The sequence below is a fragment of the Ambystoma mexicanum genome, chromosome 2q (genome assembly GCF_040938575.1).
Source record: "Ambystoma mexicanum isolate Mex_15411 chromosome 2q, UKY_AmexF1_1, whole genome shotgun sequence".
Classification (NCBI taxonomy): domain Eukaryota; kingdom Metazoa; phylum Chordata; class Amphibia; order Caudata; family Ambystomatidae; genus Ambystoma; species Ambystoma mexicanum.
The window spans coordinates 1,085,599,891-1,085,618,409 of NC_090924.1; the positions used below are offsets into that span (position 1 = coordinate 1,085,599,891).

Here is an 18,519-nt window from a genome sequence, read left to right on the forward strand (position 1 = left end):
CGAGGAACTGTATCACCTCATTTGTGATGTTGTGTGAATTTCAGATATCTATTCCTGGAGTTGAGCCAGGTCATGAATTCACCAAAGGCTATTATGCCACCCGTAAAGATGACCAATATCATCTATATAACGGGTCCATAATGTGACCTGTTTCTGGAAGGGGTTAGTGACAGGGTATATGCGTTTCTCCTCAAACTCGGTCACATAGAGGTTCACCATGGAGGGGGCAAAAGTCGCCCCATTGGAGTTCTGGAGTATTGCTGGAAAAAGGTGTCCTTGTAGAGGAAGAAGTTTCTTGTAAGAGCTATTTCTGTAAGCTGTAGGATAAACTGGATAGACATATCCAATGGAGGATTTAGTTCTTGCAGAACTTTTTCCACAATTAGTAGGGTCTCTGTTTGAGGGATGTTTGTATACAGAGATGCTATGTTAAGTGTAACAAGATACTGGGTCTCTGGATTAAATGGTAAGTTTTTGACCATGTTCAGGATGCTGGTGGTATCTTTAAGGTATGACCGCATTTTAGGGATTTCTGTTCTTAAAAAAAAGTCCACAAATTCTGATATTGGCTCAAGAATGGACTGGATTCCTGCCACGGTTGGTTGACCAGGCGGGGGTAGAATTCCCTTGTGCAATTTTGGAAAAGCGTAAAATGCAGGTATCTTGGGAAATTTTGGACATAAGAAAGCTGCTTCCTCTGTGCTGATATGGCCTTCACACGCTGATTCTTCCACTATTCCAGAGATCAGTATACGAAGGGTTTCGGTCGGGTCACATGGACTCCATAGGGATCCATTATAAATGCTTTTTGCCATGCCTGCATGGTGAGAAATGTTCACAAATGAAAATTAAACGCTTTCCAACAACACTGCTTACCATGCGCATGGAAGGCAACGTTTACAATGGATCCCTCTGCGGTCCACCTGCAGCATTTGAGACAGGTGGCGGAGACCCACGTTGTGTTCCACCCCTCCTCTCAGCCATACATATGAATAAAACAAGGAAACAAGCACAATGGTTGCCAGTCAAGGAATGAGTTCTTCTCAAAATACTATCACTCACCCATAAATGCATCCACCATGTAGCACTTTTTTCACCTCCTCTCCCTTTCTCCCTTTTCCTATCTCCTCCCGTCTTCCCCTTACTTTCTTCTATGAACTTACTCTATCAGAATTGTCCCTGGAGCTAGTATGATAGCAACCTTGTCTGTCTCCTCCCCCCACCCATTACTTGTCCCCCCTCCACCCCGCCAGCACTATCTGAAATGTCGTCGAGCCTAGTACGATAGGCGCTTGTTTTGTTCCTCCCCTCCCTTTCTGCACCCCTCTCCCTCACCTTTTAATTTTCTCCGGCTCTATCAGAAATGTCATCAGGCATAGTATGGTAGTCGCCATGTTTCCATTTCCTTCCCACTCTCCCCCTCCCTTTCTTATCTATGTCTAAGCACTTGCACTATCTGAAATGTTGTCAGGCTGAGTATGATAGTTAATTTCACATCCTTACTGTTCATGGCCTGTAAAAACGTCATTGTATTTTCCCTTGTTCCCTTCCTTGCTTTGGAGCGCTTTGAAACATAATGGGCCTCATTACGAGTCACCCGGTATGGAAATAACGGTGGCGGTAAACCCGCCGCCACCGTTGTTTCCATACCGGGTGATTTCGAGTACTGCAGGCGGACGTGGAAACACCGGCACCATCACGAAATGGTGCCTGTGTTTCCACTTCCCCATTCCCATTGAATCCTCTGGGACTCAATGGGAATGGCGATTTACCGAATTCTGCCTCCGGAATTCCTGGGTCACCAGGGTCGTAATGCGCCGATAATTGCAGGAATCACAGAGGTGGAATGGTAATTCGAGTCTGGCGGTAACCTGCTGAAATTTCAGGCACGGTTACCGCCGTAATGAGGCCCATTGTGTATAGGCGCTATATAAATAACCTATCATATAATATCATAACATGGCCCTGGGTGGAAAAGAGTCAAATGTACTGTATATGTAATTTTTCCAGGAAAGAAAGGGAGACCAACACCTTCCTTAACGACAAGTATTTAGTGGCCACTTAATCTGACATGTGTGGGGAAGGTCTCTATGCAAAGATTAATGTAACACAACCATGGAAAGAGATAACATTGTGAAACTGGTGAAAGACTATGTCATATACGATTGGCACGATAGGAGAAATAGATTGCCCTCACTATAGCCATTTCGACAGGTAGTGCCTGAACTGTGTATGAGTCAGTAATATCCATAGGTGACAAAGCCATTCCCCCTCATAAGGAGTCAAAAGCTCCATCACAGAAAAAGGCCATGAAGGTCATCTCACATCACCTTAACTAAAAAAAGAATCAGAGAAGCACACTGGTAGCCACAAATGGACACATGCATGAAATACGGAACTTTGCCATACGCTCCAATCAAGTGATAAAAGGTTGAATACTCATCAATCGACTCTACAAAGTGTGAAATCACCCAACACTCCATGAGAAAAGGTTGAATTAGATTGTATTACCCTCTTGAGAACATGGGACTGGAGTATGAGATAGTTCAAGTCGATTACCTTTCCAAATGGAACTTTGCTTTGTCCCGAGAATTACCACCTCCACAGTCATACATAATCTGAGTAAAATTTTTGAAAGAGAAGGGCTACCCAAGCAACTGGTGTTTGAAAAAATGCAGCATTTCTGAGAAACTCATAACATTGTACTTTTCCACCAAGAGGCTAAAGGCCACTCGGAGCAGGCAAACTGGTTTATCAAGGTCAGCCTAAAGCAAACTATGACATCCAGCAAACATCCCTATGTTACAACCATGGAAGCTGTCAGGGCACACAGGCAGACACCTAACTCAATAACGGGAGTATCCTCTTTCCAGGTAATGAGGTAGAAGACTGTACCCTACCCTGATACCCACACTCTGACTAACAAACATAAGAACAGACAGCAACAGTCCTTATTGATGACATACTGTTGATAACATGTGGGATAAGATAGTCGCAAAGAAGTGCAAACCTTAAAAGTGAGAGAAATCGGTTAGGTCAAAATAAGGCATGCGCATCAAGACTCCACCACAATGTTGAAGTAGAGCTTTTCCCAAAAATGTGATGAAAAGGGGCAACAACTATGTGCTCACAAATGACATAAAATAGCACAAAAAAGAAAGAACCCAGAAGTCATTTATCAGAGGACAATTCTGCCCAGAAACATGCAAGCCTCATGGACTAAAAGGAATGGACTAGAACACTGAACTGGTACCAGAAGATACTGCGGAAAACAACATTATTGAAGCTGAAGACAGAATATAACTAAGCAGTCCAGAACTATATTTTCTGCAGAGTTTGCGTCTCCCGTTCCCTGGAGGGAAGCAACATTAAAATGAAGATGCCAAGACAAGTGAGAGAGAGGAAATTGTCCAATGCAGAAATGAAGATGCCAAGACCAGTGAGAGGAATTGCCCTACACTGAAACAAAGCTGCAAGAACAGTGAGAGAAAATTGCCCAACACTGAAATGAAGATGCTAAGACTAGTGAGAGGGAAGAAATCGCCCAACATTGAAAAGAAGATGCCGCACCCAGTGAGAGAGAGAATATTGCCCAACATTGAAACAAAGATTTTTTTTTATGTTTTACATTCATAAAGCACAAAGGGCAGCCCTTGGGCATCGTGGCGCTGTTACAAGAGAGCTTACTTAGTTACAGTGATGACAACAGAAACAAGACACATGAAAGCGATGAGCGTAGAGCAAACCGAGGTATGTACGGTCACAAGCAACCTGGTGCTGCTAGACACTGTACATGAGTTCAAAAAATACAGTTGGGGTTAGAGAGTTGGCAGAGCGGTGCTGGGGTGTGCGTGCATGACTTAATTAAATAGCCTTGTTTTTAGGGCTTTGCGGAAGACAAAGTGACCCGATTCATTCCTAAGGGTGGGTGGCAGGGTATTCCATTCTTTAGAGGCAATGAATGGGAAGCTTACGCCGCCCACCTTCGCACGCTTAACCCTCTGGGTGTATAGCTGGTTAGTGTAGTGTGTCCTTGTAGGCCTGGTAGAGATTACTCTAACTAGTTTCTCCGATAGATAAGTATGCTGGTGTTGTGTGCGAGAGGCACTTGTGCGTGATGGCAAGTGTCTTGAATAGGATACGTTCTTTTACCGGGAGCCAGTTTGCAGAGCGTCTGGCATCTGAAATGTGTTCCCTCTTTGGAATGTTGAGGGCTGAACGGAGGGCGTTATTTTGAATTAATTGCAATCTGTTGACATTTTTTGCTCAGGTACCGGCCAAGAGGACATTGCAGTAGACTAGGTTCGAACCTATCGTGGTTCTCGCAATGGCATGACAATTTTGCGTAGCGAGGTATGGTTTGACTGCATTGATAAGCTTGGTGGAGTACGCTGCTGAGGAAGCAATAGCGTTTACTTGACGTGAAATGGAGAGTGTGTCAGGTCAGAAGCCAGACGCTTGGCCACGTAGGCAGGAAGAACAAAGAGGGAATCATTTGTAGGCTTAAGCGTGTCCAGTAGATGATAGATCTCTTTTTCCATCAACCTGTTGAAAATCAAAGGTTGTATTCTGCTCTGTTGCATCATTAAGGTCAGCTATGCTTTGATTATTGGGGGGCTCACCAGTTGCATCCACAAATCGTCCCATGGCACACGAGGCTCCAGATCAGGAGGAGGAGGCCTCTCATCCTCTCTCATGACAACATGCTTGAACCCCAAGCTGTTTCTTGTCACTTCTTTGTCGGCGTTCACAGCTGTTACCATAGTTCCCTTGATGGCTGTGACATGAAGGGGGTTTGGGGCAAACCGAGAGTCTGTCTTTCTCACTATCGCCTGCTGCACTAGCACTTCATCACCTACATGAAATTCTTTTGGTCTGGCTCATCTCCTTTCATCCATCTCGACTCAAACTCTTTCTTTACGCTCAGTGTCTCTTCTGATGACCTCTTGATCTGCTTCTGGTTGGCTCACCAGGTGTCTCACAATACGAGTACGAACTTGATATTTCATCATCAGTTCCGATGGAGTCTTGTTGGTTGCCTCATGGGGTGTATTGTGGTAGTCTCGGAGTAGTCGAAAAATCGCTTGATGGGGGTCCGCACCCTCAAATCGGGCCCTTTGTAGAGTTTTCTTGATTGATGCCATAAATCTCTCGTCCATTCCATTGGCTTGTGGCCAGCGGGGTGTGATCTCCTGATGGGCGAAACCCATATGCTTCGGGAAGTTCGCAAACTCGTGTCCACTCTATGTCGGTCTGTTGTCGGACGTGATGACGTCTGGGATCCCCCACTCGCTGACTACTTCCTCAAAGATTGCTGCAACTTGAGCAAACGCTGTGGATGTTGTTTTCTTTACTATTGGAAATCTCGAGTGTTCATCTATGAACAGTAGCAAGTACTCCCCCGACTCAAGGGGACCAAAGAAATCCATGGCCACTTTTTCCCAGCGGTGCTCGGGGATCTTCGTTGGCTGGATTGGCACCAGGGCATCTGCCCTGGCTGTGCATTGGCATGCTATGCAGTTCCTCACTCACCTGTCGACCATTGTGTCTAGGAACGGGAACCACATATGGCACCGGAGCTGCCTCTTGGTGTTGTCCGGGCCACGGTGTCCTTCATGAGCTGTCTTTATGACTTCGGACCGGAGGGTTGCATCCTCTCAGGAGTATCGTTTTTTCTTTTACGGCTAGTTCCATATGAACCTTAGCCAATCTTTCCAGTTCGTCCCTGCACACCCCCGAATGGTTCAGTACAGCGTGGCGGTAATCCCTCCACTTATTGTTTTCTGTCAGGCTAATCGCGAGAGCCATGGAGGGGTCTGCCGCTGAGGCTGACGCAACCGCTTCAAGCGAGATGGCTGGTGGGAGTGCATTCGAGGTCACATAGTTAATGTATCCTGCGTCGCCGGGTCTGAGCATTGGCTTGCCTGCCGGGTGTCTTGATAAATAGTCAGCCGGGTTGTTTTTCACTCCCGGGCCTGTGGATGATCTCATAGTCGTACTCCTGAAGACTGATGCCCCACTGTTCAATCCTGGGAGGCATTTTGGTCCTGGGGTCCCCGAAGAGTGACAGCAGGGCCTGGTGGTCGGTGATGAGGGTGAACCTCTTCCCTATTATAAAGTTGTGGAAGGGCTTGCACGCCCACACAGCTGCAAGGCTCTCCTTCTCGGACTGCAAGTAGGCCAACTCGGGCAGGCCAGAGCCCAGCTGGCATACACCACGATGTGCCTGGGGTGAGAGTCAACTCCCTTTTTCTGAGCCAGTATGGCTCCTATCCCCACTGGGCTGGCATCCACTACGATTTCGGTGTGCCAGACCGGGTCAAAGTAGGCTAGCCTGCGGCCTTCTGCCAGGGCTAGTTTGATGGTGTCAAAAGCTACCTGGCATTCGGCTGCCCATGCAAATGGGACCTCCTGCTGCAGCAGGCGTTGCAGTGGCTCGGTGATGGAGGCGTAGTGTGGAATGTAGCGAGTGCAGTAGCCTGTCATTCCCAGAGAAAAACGTACGTCAGCCACCTGACATGGCCTCTGAAGATTGGAAATGGTGGAGACCTTGAGAAGATGTGCCCAAAGAACTTCAGCTTGATCTTACTGAAGCAGCATTTGTCCATATTCAGTGTCAGGCCCCCTTCCTGGACAGCTGCACAGGTTGCAAGTAGAGCAGCGTTGTGCTCCTCATGCAACCTTCCAAAAATTAGGATATCGACTTATGGAGTTGGGATGAAGCACCATCTGATGATACCCCTGCTTGAGGTCCAGCTTAGAAAAAAGAACTGCCTTATTTAACTGGACGATCATATACTCTATGCGAGGTCCTGGATGTCATTCTGTCTGGATGGCGGTGTTGGCCATCCTCATGTCCATGCAGAGTCTCAGGTGTCCCCCTTCCTTTGACATGATCACTAGCGGTGAGACCCATGGGGTCGGGCCTGAGGCCGGTTCGATGATGCCATCGTCTAGTAGCAGATTGAGTTCATTTGACACGGTGGCTTGTAGGTGGAAACCTGCCCTCCTCAGATGCTGGGGGATAGGCTGGACTAATGTGTCTATGTGTAATTTGACAGGGGACCATTCAATTTGCCCAGTCCCTTGCACAGGAGCGGGAATTCCACCATGATTGTGTGCTTCGTGATGGGGCTTCCGGCCAGATGACCATTCTCTATTGTACAGACCTGGTCCTTTGTGTCGCTGGTGGGAGCAGTCGAATGGATGGTATTGCCCTCGTGGACAAGTATGAAGCTGAGTCCCAGGCAGGACGCGATGCAGTAACTCAGTAAGCATCTTCCTTTGGTCGGGCTTCGAATCACATGGATGATGTGGTGGTCACCAGCCCTTTGTGTAAGAGCTGACGCTTGAAATGCCCAATGGAGTGTAGGGGGAGGTCGGCCCCGATTGGAAGATTTTGGCCATTGTTTGAGCTAGTGTTGGCCTGTTTGGCAGTTGCAGAAATTCTATCTCTCCCATGATATTCACAGTGGCCCCTGAGTCCACTAGGAAGCAGAATTGTTTCCTGCATATCTCCACAGATATCCTAGGTGCCTCCCTTGCTTCTCTCTCGTCCAAGATAAAATGTACATACTCGTCCTGGGCATATTGGTCGTAATGGTCATTCTCGTACTCAAGTCCTTGGTTTACCGCCACGTACTGATGCTGGCATGGAAGTGGCGGTCCATCATATTCGTCCCTGAGGTGCAGGGTTTGTTCGTAGGTTTCGGGCTCTTGGTGGCCGTCTTCAGGGTAGTGATCCTCCACTACTCTCATGTAGCTTCTCGGGCCTTGCTGGTATGATATGATATGATAGTTTATTTATATAGCGCCTATACACAATGTGTTTCAAAGCGCTTGAAGGAAAGAGAAGGGAACAAGGGAAAATACAATGACATTCTTACAGGCCATGAACAGTAAGGATGTGAAATTAACTATCGTACTCGGCCTGACAACATTTCAGATAGTGCAAGAGCTAAGACATAGATAAGGAAGGGAGGGGGAGAGTGGGAAGGAAATGGAAACAGACAGGCGACTACCGTACTAAGCCTGACGACATTTCTGGTAGAGTCGGAGAAAAACAAAAGGTGAGGGAGAGGGGTGCCGAAAGAGAGAGGATGAACAAAACAAGCGACTATCGTACCAGGCCTGAAAATATTTCAGATAGTGCTGCATGGGGAGGACAGTAAGGCGAGGTGGGAGGAGACAGACGAGGTTGCTATCATACTAGGCCCAGGGACAATTCTGATAGAGTAAGTGCATAGAAGAAAGTAAGGGGAGGAGATAGGAGAAGGGAGTGGAGGGGAGAACAGAGAGTAAGCAGTCAAAAAGAGTGGAGAAGCAAGAGGGGAGAGCGAATACAATTGAAGAAGTCAGTAGTAACACATCATGTTGCAAGCCAGGATACAAGATGAAGACGGGAAGAGCATGATTCAGGGACACCATGAGTACAAGATACAAAGGAAGTCCAGCAAGAGAGTTCCGAAAGGGTGACGCACCGTGAATCAATGAAGTCCATAAAAGTCAAATCCAGCATTGGCCACAAGACGGTGATGGTGAAACCAGAATGTATCAGGACAGACTACTGCAGAAGTAGGCTGGAGGGGAGCATGGGGGGAAGCCAGGTAGCAGAATCAAGCAAAACAGGCAACACCTGTGTGTGAGAAGGGGGGGCACAAGGAAACATCACAGGGGGACCAGAAGGGGTGGGGATGGCCTGTGGGGACAGAGGGTGTAAACACATGTTGGTGCATGCTAACCTGCTGTCTGAGCAGTGGGTCGGCCCCTGGTCCTCCTGATCCGTACAGGTCCAAACAGAAATTTCCCTTTTCTTTGTTTGCCCTTCGCTACGGACGCCCGGCCGAGAGATGCCCTTGATCTAAGAGTTAAGAGCAGGAAGGAAGAGGCAGGGCTAAGAAGGTGGGTGGTGCTTAGGCCAGGTGACCTAGATCCACTTGCAGAAGCTCCCCAGCTGCAAAGGAAATGAGGCTGGAGGGCTCCTTAAGTAGGGAAAAGAGCAGCAAGCAGGAAGGCACCAGGTGGACGGGGCTCAGGCCAGGAGAACTAGATCCACTTGCACCTGCTCCCCAGCTGCGCGCATCTGGTATGTCGAGCTTTACGGGGTTCGATTGTACTCCCTGTACTGTGGTGCCGGCGGTGTGCGCGTTGTGGGGAAGGGCCTGCCCGCCCTACAGACTGATTGAAAATGGCCTTCTCTGCCACAGTTGCTGCATCTATGGGCGAGCGCGGGGCATGTCCCCGAGTGGGGGAAGGCCATCCTGCAGCGCAAGCACTGCCTCTGCATTCTGCGGGCCGTCTGGTATCCTCCTGGGGTGCTCCTGTCTCCTGGTCTTGGGATGGCCGTCTGCGCCGCCGCAATGAGGTCGCCTTTATCTTGCTTGGGTGTGGCGCTCCCCGATATCTGGGTTGCTTGTCTGTCCACTCTTTCAAAGATCCTGGCCATTTTGCTGACCTCATTGATGGAGAGCAGCTTCTTTAGCAATTGTTTCTTCTGTGTTTGGGATAGGCATCCCTCAATCACTCTCAGGCGTATTGCTTCATCTAGTGAGAAAGCGTGAAACTTGCAATGTTCCCCTTTGATTCTCAGGTGAGTGATGAATTTGTCGACTGTTTCCTCACCTATCTGAGTACATTTATTGAACATGTACCTCTCATAGTCTCTGTTGGGCTCAATCACAAGTCTTTTGTTAAGGGCAGTTATTAACACTGCAAAAAAGGCTGCTCAGCAGCAGGGATAGTTTAGATGAGTGTTTTAACATCACTGCCAGAAATATTGAGGAACATACTATGCAGCTTTGGAGAGTTCTCCTCACCCGTTGCCTCAATTAAGTTATTGAAGTCCTCTAGCCATTCCACCCACCACGGGCCTTTGTCTGCCTGCAGCGTCATCAAGAACGGGGGCGGCATGCACCACACGGTGGCAGTGGACCTTTAAGGAGGGTTCGGCATGGCAGGGGGCGGTGCTGCAGGACCAGGCGGTGTGCTCATGGTGGCAACTGGGTCAGTTGGGAGTCTGCACTGTCCACTGGGTGGTCCCTTGTTGTCAGTGGGTGTCAGCAATGCCCCCTGTTGGTGGGCAACGGGTAGATCCGCTAGTTACTTTGGCACATGGTGGATAAGTGGTCACAGAGTGGGTGCGTGCCTTGATGTGCCCAATCTGCAGGCTTATTTACATATGCATGCAGCCTTGTCAGTGGAGCGTAGACAGCGTTGGAGCTCATTCAAATGAGGGCTGGCTAGGCCCACGTGATGTGCCCAATGTGTGGGCTTGTATTGAAGTGCCCAGACAGTCTTGAACATGGGGCGTAGGTAACGTTGGAGCTCATATAGGTGAAAGCTGACTAGGACCATGTGGGCAGGGCCATGTGGGTTGGCCCAACCAGGGGATGGGCCGCGTGAGCGGCGTGCGTCCAGGAAGCCGCATAGCAGGCTCGTGCAGTGGGAGGAGGCCACCCACCTGTGACCGATGTCTCGCCTGCATGCTCCGGCATGCAGGGGAATGCTGGCTGCTGGCGGGTTGCCGCGGGCAGAGGGAGGAGAGTGCCGGGCCCGGGATCGGTCCCTGCAGCGTCGGCAGGATCGCCCGACCTGCGTGTGCAGGACCACACTGGAAGCGGCTTGAATACAGCTGCTGGAGTGGGATCACCCACATGTCAGGAGGAGGAGGACTGGTGCATGGCGGAATATGCCTCATCGCCGTTGTTAGGACTCTTGTAGCCCTCGGAATTATGGACGTGACTCCAGGAAAACAAATGTAACGTCTTTTTTATTTAGCATGTGACAGGATACCAAGCTCTCTTCCCTTCTCTCCTCCCCACACCCACATCATCCCCACATGTGACCCATGTCTCATGTCTTAAAGAGACAGGGCTCACTAACAGAGGGACAGACCAGGGCCATCTCAGAGATTACCATGTTGTTTCTCTGCATTGATATGCAGAAACAGATTTCCGCATTGGTTCATTCTAAGTGCATGCTTTTCAGCACAAACATTACAGCGTTAATGGCTTGATCACTGGTGCTAGTTCTCCCCTCCCTTCGGCCAGTAACACCTCATTGCACTGAGCGAGCAGGGCCACAGCAGGGTGTTAGCTGTGTAGAGAAGCAGCAAGATTTCAGACAGTCCCCACAGTGCAGCTCTGTACACCAGAGCACTGTTCTGCTGCCTTGCTTTACCTAGTATTGAAGCAGAAGTGAGCCCCAAAGGATGTATTGCTGCTTGTGCAGCTATTGTCAACAAGTATGTTCGGATTTGATCAATTGATCCAGTAGTGCATTCAGCGTTAATTATAGTACATTCGGTTTGTGCCTTCACTATTGCACAACTTGAGAAGCATTATTCTCTATCGCTGTGGAATATGTTGATCAAATGCAACAAAGTTGAAAGGCATACCGCTAAGTTTGAGTACCACCATGTTTAAAGAGATAGCTCAGTGTGTTCATTGAGTACACGCCGCAGAGATCTGAGTTAATATTCCATATCATAGCACCTAATTCTGGCATGGCCAACTCAGCCATTCCTCTGTCTGAGGATATTTTTGTGTATATTGTTTTTTATATAAACACTGTTGATAGTAACACTTACTTTGAAACAAAGCAACATAGCATGAGACCTCAGATACATTAATTTGCAATATGTAGACTGGATTCAAGCAATACCATCTTAGAACATGCTAAATGGCTCAAAGTACATGTATGCAGGGTCACGTATTGTGTTTGCCTCAGGTGGTACCTCCCTCAAGGCCACGCCCATCACTATTTAGGACACGCCCAACATTTAGGCCACATCCCTTTTTAGAGCCCCACCTCAATTTCAAATCCCACTTAAAGCACTGCTTCAGCGCAATGCTTTTCTACTCCAGTTCAACTTGTGAGGAAATGACAGAGTCCTATCTGTCTCTTAGGTGAATTTGTATTGTATTGTAGTTGTCATTTATATAGCGCCTTTTCCCATTTGTATGATGTGATGAATCCTATGGAGTCATCTTTAAACCTCGGCCTAAAGTCACCTCCCATGTGGCCAGGGGAGGGAAGCCGCTAGATGAGCCTAAACCTAGGTATGGTAACATGAGGGAGGATCACATGGGAGGAGACGGCTGTCAAGGGGAAGTGGTGACTCTGTTAGGAGGGATGCAATATTCATCCTCTTCTGAAGATGAGATTCCCCTAATACCTAAATATCTAATGGCATGCTGTCAATGTATGGTTCGCTCTCTTAGAATTTCCCAAAGTTCAGAACATGAAAGCTCTTGTAACCAGCCTAAAAGTGGTACATTGAGGGGTCAGGAAATTAATATCACAACTTCCAATTGTTATGATTCTGCCTAATCTAGAAGTTTAAAACCCAAGTCTAAACCACCCCCTCTTATACGAACATCACATAAGTCTAAACAGTTAACAAATCAGTTTAAGATAACTGATCAAAAAGGAATAAAAACATTATGGACTTCAAGTCCCATAAAGCTTGTAGATGAGGAAGAGGGGCTCAGAGGCGATGAAGTATCATGAGCAGTCTAGATGTTGGGATAGAACGCACCTGAGTGGGACCTTTAAACATATAAATGGGTTCCAGGCGCAGAAGGGAGGGGAAGCTGATGTGTAGTAGTGGCAGTAGCAGTAAGCTGTGCGGGTGACCTTGTAAATGCAGAGGAAGCGTGGCCTTGCAGAGAATGCGCAGTGGGTAGTGGCTCTAAAGAAAGCTACACTGTGTTGAAGACGGGCTCCCGACACACCGTGGACTAATCTGGTAAGAAAGGCCCCTGGAGGTCACCACACAGCTGTCAAAGCTTTGGTGAAGGACTGCGCGGACCGTGGTAGTCGAGTCGGAGCAGACGAAAGTGCAGAATGCCCAGAAGAAACCCACAGCAACACCAGCAAGTCAGAAGGAGACGGAGAGGCATACCAGTGAGTTGGCCTGAAGCAGGCGACCCCGGGACGCTCCGAAGGAGGCCACTAGGTGAAATTGGGTGTCCAGGCAAAGTTTCGAAACAATATTTTTGAATTACAAAAGTTCCAAAAGAAAAGTTTAGAAAAAAAAGAGTTGAATGTATTTCTTTTAATGTTAAAGGCTTTCTTTTAATTTGTATAGTAAAATAAGTGTTTTTACAACAAAAAAATGGGGGTTTGGGAGGGGGACCCCCCATACAAGAAATAAAAATGAAAATACATTTGAAACTTCTTTTTTTGACACTTTTGTGTCAGAACTTTTGTCATTTAGAAAATGCGATAGTCGAAACAGTCACTATGAACCTGAAATTGAATGTTTAGAATACCGAACAAATGAACTGAGGCAAATTGGAACAACTCTCCTAACCAGGAATTCCAATTAGGGGACAATTGTAACCCGCATTGCCAAAGCCACAGAAGAGTGACATAGAGGCAAACTGGGCGCAACTCACCTAACTAGGGATTCCAATTAGGGGATAATCGTAAATTGCATTCCCAAAGCCACAGAAGAGAGATATTAAGGCAAACCGGGCACAACGCTCCTGATAAGGGATACCACTTGGAGGTGATTGTAACCCGCATTTCCAGCAGCCAAGAAGTGGCACAAATATAAAACAAAGGCCACATGAGCAAAGCCCTCCTTGTATGAGAACCCGAGAGGGAGAGAACTGTAACCTGCATTGTCTTCAGCCAAGAGGAACACAGAAACAATACCAATTTACGAAGATGCTGACCCGCATTTTGTTAAGAGTCAAGAGACAATCAAGAGAAGCAGTTGTTGTTTAAATTTCCTCACTTAGAGTCCCGGTGTGGAGGATTGTGGAACAAGCATTACCACAGAGTACAATTCTAATAGTAGGAGTTTTATCCTGGTAGGCGAGTAAACCAGGAAAGGGACCATTAGTAGGTAGTCCTGGCAGGCGAGCATACCAGGAAAGAAGAAGAGGATTTAAATGACTGTGGTTGTTGTAAAGAGGTGTTTTGGAAAAGAAGTTGTAAATCCATCACCTTGTCTTGTTGAACTGTTGCAGTTCCAGAAGGTGTTTCCTTTAAAGAAGACATATGATTATAAAGCTATCCTGACTGAAGTGTTTCTTTTGGAGAATAAGAATGATGTGCTAATAATTGCTTGACTTTTGAGAACGAACATTTATCCTATGTTATGAAATTGTGTTTTGAGGTCAAGACTTTTTGTTTGCCAAGCAAGAAACTGAAAGATTAACAGTTGTTCCGAGTTGTGAATAAGCCGCTGGAAGGAAAGATATTCACTTCACCAATTGGAAGGATCTATTGTATGGAAGAGACTTTTGAGCTACCTTGAATGGAAATTTACTTTCTTAAACTTGAACTTTGCTCAAGATATTCCTGACCTGATCCAGGGTAAAAGAGTTCAACCCCAATCAAAAGGAGTATTTTCTAAAGCTTTTGAGTTTGAATTGATATGTTATTTTTTGAAATTTAAGACAGCCAAACAAACCCTGTATAATTTTGTTGTGTATATAAGTTTGAGGGTCAGATACTTTTTGGACACTAGATCATTTTTCTTTAGTGTTAGTTTGTTAGGCAGGGACATCCTTCTTAGGCTAGGGAAAGATAGGCATTTACCTCACCCCTTTTTATTTAATAAAATGGCATCATGTGAGAAAACTCTACCTCTGTGTCCATCTCGCATCTCTGACTCCTCACAATGGCCTCAACGTGCTTTGTGGTAGGAATGCCCTCGGGGACCAAGGTCCAGGTATGGGAAATTCTAAGAAAGGCTTAAAGTGCTTGCGCGCATTTGGCCAATACTAGGAATTAGGTGAGCTGGCCAGGCTCCGGCAAGCAACCCAAGAGGTCAGGCATGTGGGAGGGTGCTGAGGGAGGTCACGACAGAGCGCTAGAGCAAGACAAACGATGTATGCTTGGTTAAAAATTGTCATAGGTTGTCGCTGTATTCTAATGGCAGAGGTATTGAGGCAAGTCTGGTGCAATGGCGGAATCGTTACATGTCCAGCTAGACTGAATTTTTCATAGTCATAACTGCATTCTAAAGTATGTGGATGGAAAGCCACTCCTGTGGCAGATGTCCACCTAAGTAGTGTGTTTATAGATACCTTAAGCTCAGATGGAGCTTATCTTTGATCTCGCCTTTTTGATTCAGTCAATTTGTCTGAAGAAGATAAGCTACTCACATATGCTATTCTAGGCATTATAGACAGGCTGCTCTCAAAGTACACTGGCCCTAAATAGGCCGGCTATCTTATATCGTGTTCTAAGCATGGGCGCCTGGATGCCTGGATGCCCTAACATCTAGAGTCAAGGATTTTCTAGTGCAATAGATAGGCCACCCTTACAATCTTATTCTATATTTTCAAAATTCCATAATAGACTAACATCGGGCATCTTCTAATCCAAAAAAAAGGTACCGGCATATATTGTTATGAGTTACAGTGGCTGATTTATGGGTCTTCTAACTGCAATGGATAGATTAATATCATATACCTGTTAGTGCAATGGACTGGGTAACAGTATACAGTGCTGCAAGAGTGCCCACTCCCAGATCTGAGAGGGTGCAGAATATAGCTCACCTCTCAATCTGTCTAACCTTAAAAGATCTTCTAACATAAATAATCATGCTAGACATCGCAATCTCTTCTAGAGACGTACTTGTGTGAGTGTTCGTATTTCTTAATGATGTGCAATTGTCTTTGAAGTAGTTGGTGTTAGGTTTGTCTGTAAAGCCTGCGTTATCTCTATATTGGAATAGGGCATGTTGGTTTAATACATCTTGTAATTGTAATAGACAGATTGTCGCCCATGTGCTTGTGCTTTCAAAGGCTTCTGGGTTCTTTGTCGGCAATCCACTTAGATCTTAGGCACAGAATGAGCTAACCAGAAATGGTCCTCGAGGTGTGCATATTTCGTGCCCTGAAGAGCTGTCCTGAAACTTTTCTTTAGTATGATTCCGGCTATCCTTAGACTGTAAAGAGTTGTATACAAGTAGCTTGAGAGCACTAGTCAGAGCCAAAGCAGCCTGGAGGTTGATGTGTGTTCATGAATAGAGAGTGGTCTGTGGATTGGGTGAGTGGAGCATCTGCCGCAACAACCCCCAGCATCCGCCTCTGCGTTTATGTATAAAAGGGTTGTCAGTGTTTTGATTTGTGTAGGGAACGCCGCCCCAAGAGCAGACGGCATCCGTTGCATACATGACTTGGTGGTGTATCAATGGGAATGGCGTCAGTGTATGCGAAAGAGGCCATGGTGATGTGGATAGGTTTTCCGGTTGCCATAGGGAATAGCCAGGTTTTGAGGGTCTTCTGAAAGAGAGGTGGTTATCAATGAGGTGGATGTGGAGAGGAAGCAAGCTCCAGATGGTAGGGGCTTAGATGGAGAACGAGGATCCTCCCAATCTGGTGGAGTTAACCCTACAGATAAGGGGTGTATCAGCCACTTTTACTCCCAACTTTAAAAAAAACACTCACACTTCCAAATCTTATCTGGAGCAGTTGGTGGAGTTGCATTGGGGGGATGATGCGGGGCAGAGCAGAGCCAGATCTGAGGTTCTTGGTCGGTTGATAGCGTGTGAGATTATCCTGGGGGAATTTAGGTCCGATGTTGTGTAGGGCATGGTGAGTGATGCACATGGCTTTAAAGATAGCCCGTCGGCCGATAGGGAGCCAATGTAGCATTATGAGTACGGGACTGATATGTTCTCTCGATGAGAGACCAAGGAGAAGGTGGGCCGCAACATTTAGGATTCTTTGGAGTTTTCTGAGCTGGAATGCCGGCGAGCCAAGGTAAAGGGGGTTTGCATAGTCTATGAGGGAAAGGATGATGCCAAGGATGGCAGAGATTTGGTGTGGTTAGGTGAGGTACGAGAAGATTTGCCTGAGGATGCATAGGTGGAAGAAGCAGATTCTGGACACAGAGTTGGTGTGGTGGGAGAGGGAAACAATAGAGTCCAGCGGGCATCCAAGGTTTTCTACAGAAGTGGATGTAGCCGGGCGGGTCCTAGGGAATGTGGCCAGGAAATAGGTTGGGGAAGGAGAGTGGATTTGCTGCATACTAGGATTTCCATTTTGCCAGGGTTGAGAAGGAGGTGGTTGGTTGTCATCAATAATGGGTATACATAAATATTATTATTATTATTATTATTACACCTAGATTTAGAACATACTGTAGAGGGAAAATGTACCTAGATTCAGGAAACACATTCGAGGGAAAATGTACCTAGATTCGGAACATACACTACCACCTAACGCTCAACATACCCCAGGCCCGCGGAATGCGATACGACAAAGCATGTTGTATTATTCAGCAAGAAATATGACTCCGTTCATAAAGGCCTCGATTCCTTTGCGGGTGAATGCACATGTTCGTGAACCAACCAGTACTTCCATGTTAGAGGACCCTCATTACAATTCGGGAATGTTGGGAGTATGGCTACCCACCAATATTTTAAAATCTGGAATCTGCCAAGCTGGCATGAGCAAACATTAAGCGGGTTGATGTTTAGGAAAGCGGTGCTCGCAGGGAGCCCCTGGCAGAATCTCTTAAGAGCTGCCATAGTCCACAGAGGAAAAGAATGAGCAGCAGAACCTGAACTACCATTCCACTAAGACGCAGCCTGGCTCTCGTTTCCTGGGCAAACAGTACACATCCTGCGCGCACGCATTTTGTATGAAGACATTATTTAGCATATTGCTATTATTATTTGCAATACACCACCCATTAATATTCAGTATTATTAAATAACTGCATTGTCTTGTCTTAAAATTTAAGAATTGCAATTGTGTACCCTGTCCCGCGCCATTATCCATTTAGCATAACTTTGAAAGGGGAGTTTTGTTTCAGCCCGCCAATGACTTTGTGTACCTGTTCTCAGCGGGTAGATTTCATACACGCACTCGGGAAAGCAGTACACCGATGTTGCACGGTGACAAGATTTAACTATTTACCAGAACCATTGTTTTGCATGGCTAATGCCTCAAGTTGATTTAAAGGGTCTAGTTATTATGATTCCTTTTACAGAAATTCGCCCGAAATACATAGGAATGCAGATAGCCTTAGCACACAAGCCATTATAATAATTGTATCCAATAACACACAGACGCGTGGAAACGATTCAAAATACCTGAGCTACAAAGTGTTGTGAAGTTACATGAAGTCATCGGCCACGCCATGGACTCAAAAACGCCTTGAGGAGTGGGCGGCATGCCGCTCTGGGTCGTCCCTGCGCCTGGCACTTTCACGCGCTCCTGAAGCTGAGCTCTGCTCTGGCGTTGCGATACAAAAGAGGTCTCCAGGGCAATGCGTGTGCCCGCTGGGCAGGAACTTGTAGTCTGCGCCTGCGCCATGGTAGTAATGCGTCGCACACCTGCCCTCCTTTGACGTTCACAATACAGGGTACCCGGCCCACGTTGGTAGCTTGGGCGCTGCTGCAACCCGAGCAAAGCATAGCGAAGGAAACGACAGCTGATTTACACGCGAAACGCTGACCAATGTACACCATGTCGTGGTAACTTTTGTCTAGCTGGGGCCGAATTAAACAAGGGGTGTGGTAGCCACCCAGCCTCTGTAAGGGGGACC

At 46.9% G+C, this 18,519-nt stretch overlaps 1 protein-coding gene across 1 annotated transcript in view; it reads right to left on the reverse strand.

Annotated features, from left to right (window-relative positions):
- The window catches only part of LRRD1 (leucine rich repeats and death domain containing 1), a 502,180-nt gene extending 483,906 nt beyond the window's left edge, over nt 1-18,274 (reverse strand). The window contains exon 1 of the mRNA XM_069648429.1: nt 18,065-18,274. The gene's annotated coding sequence lies outside the window, so the exon portion shown is untranslated. The remainder of the gene's footprint in view (nt 1-18,064) is intronic.
- Nucleotides 18,275-18,519: the final 245 nt, after the last annotated feature.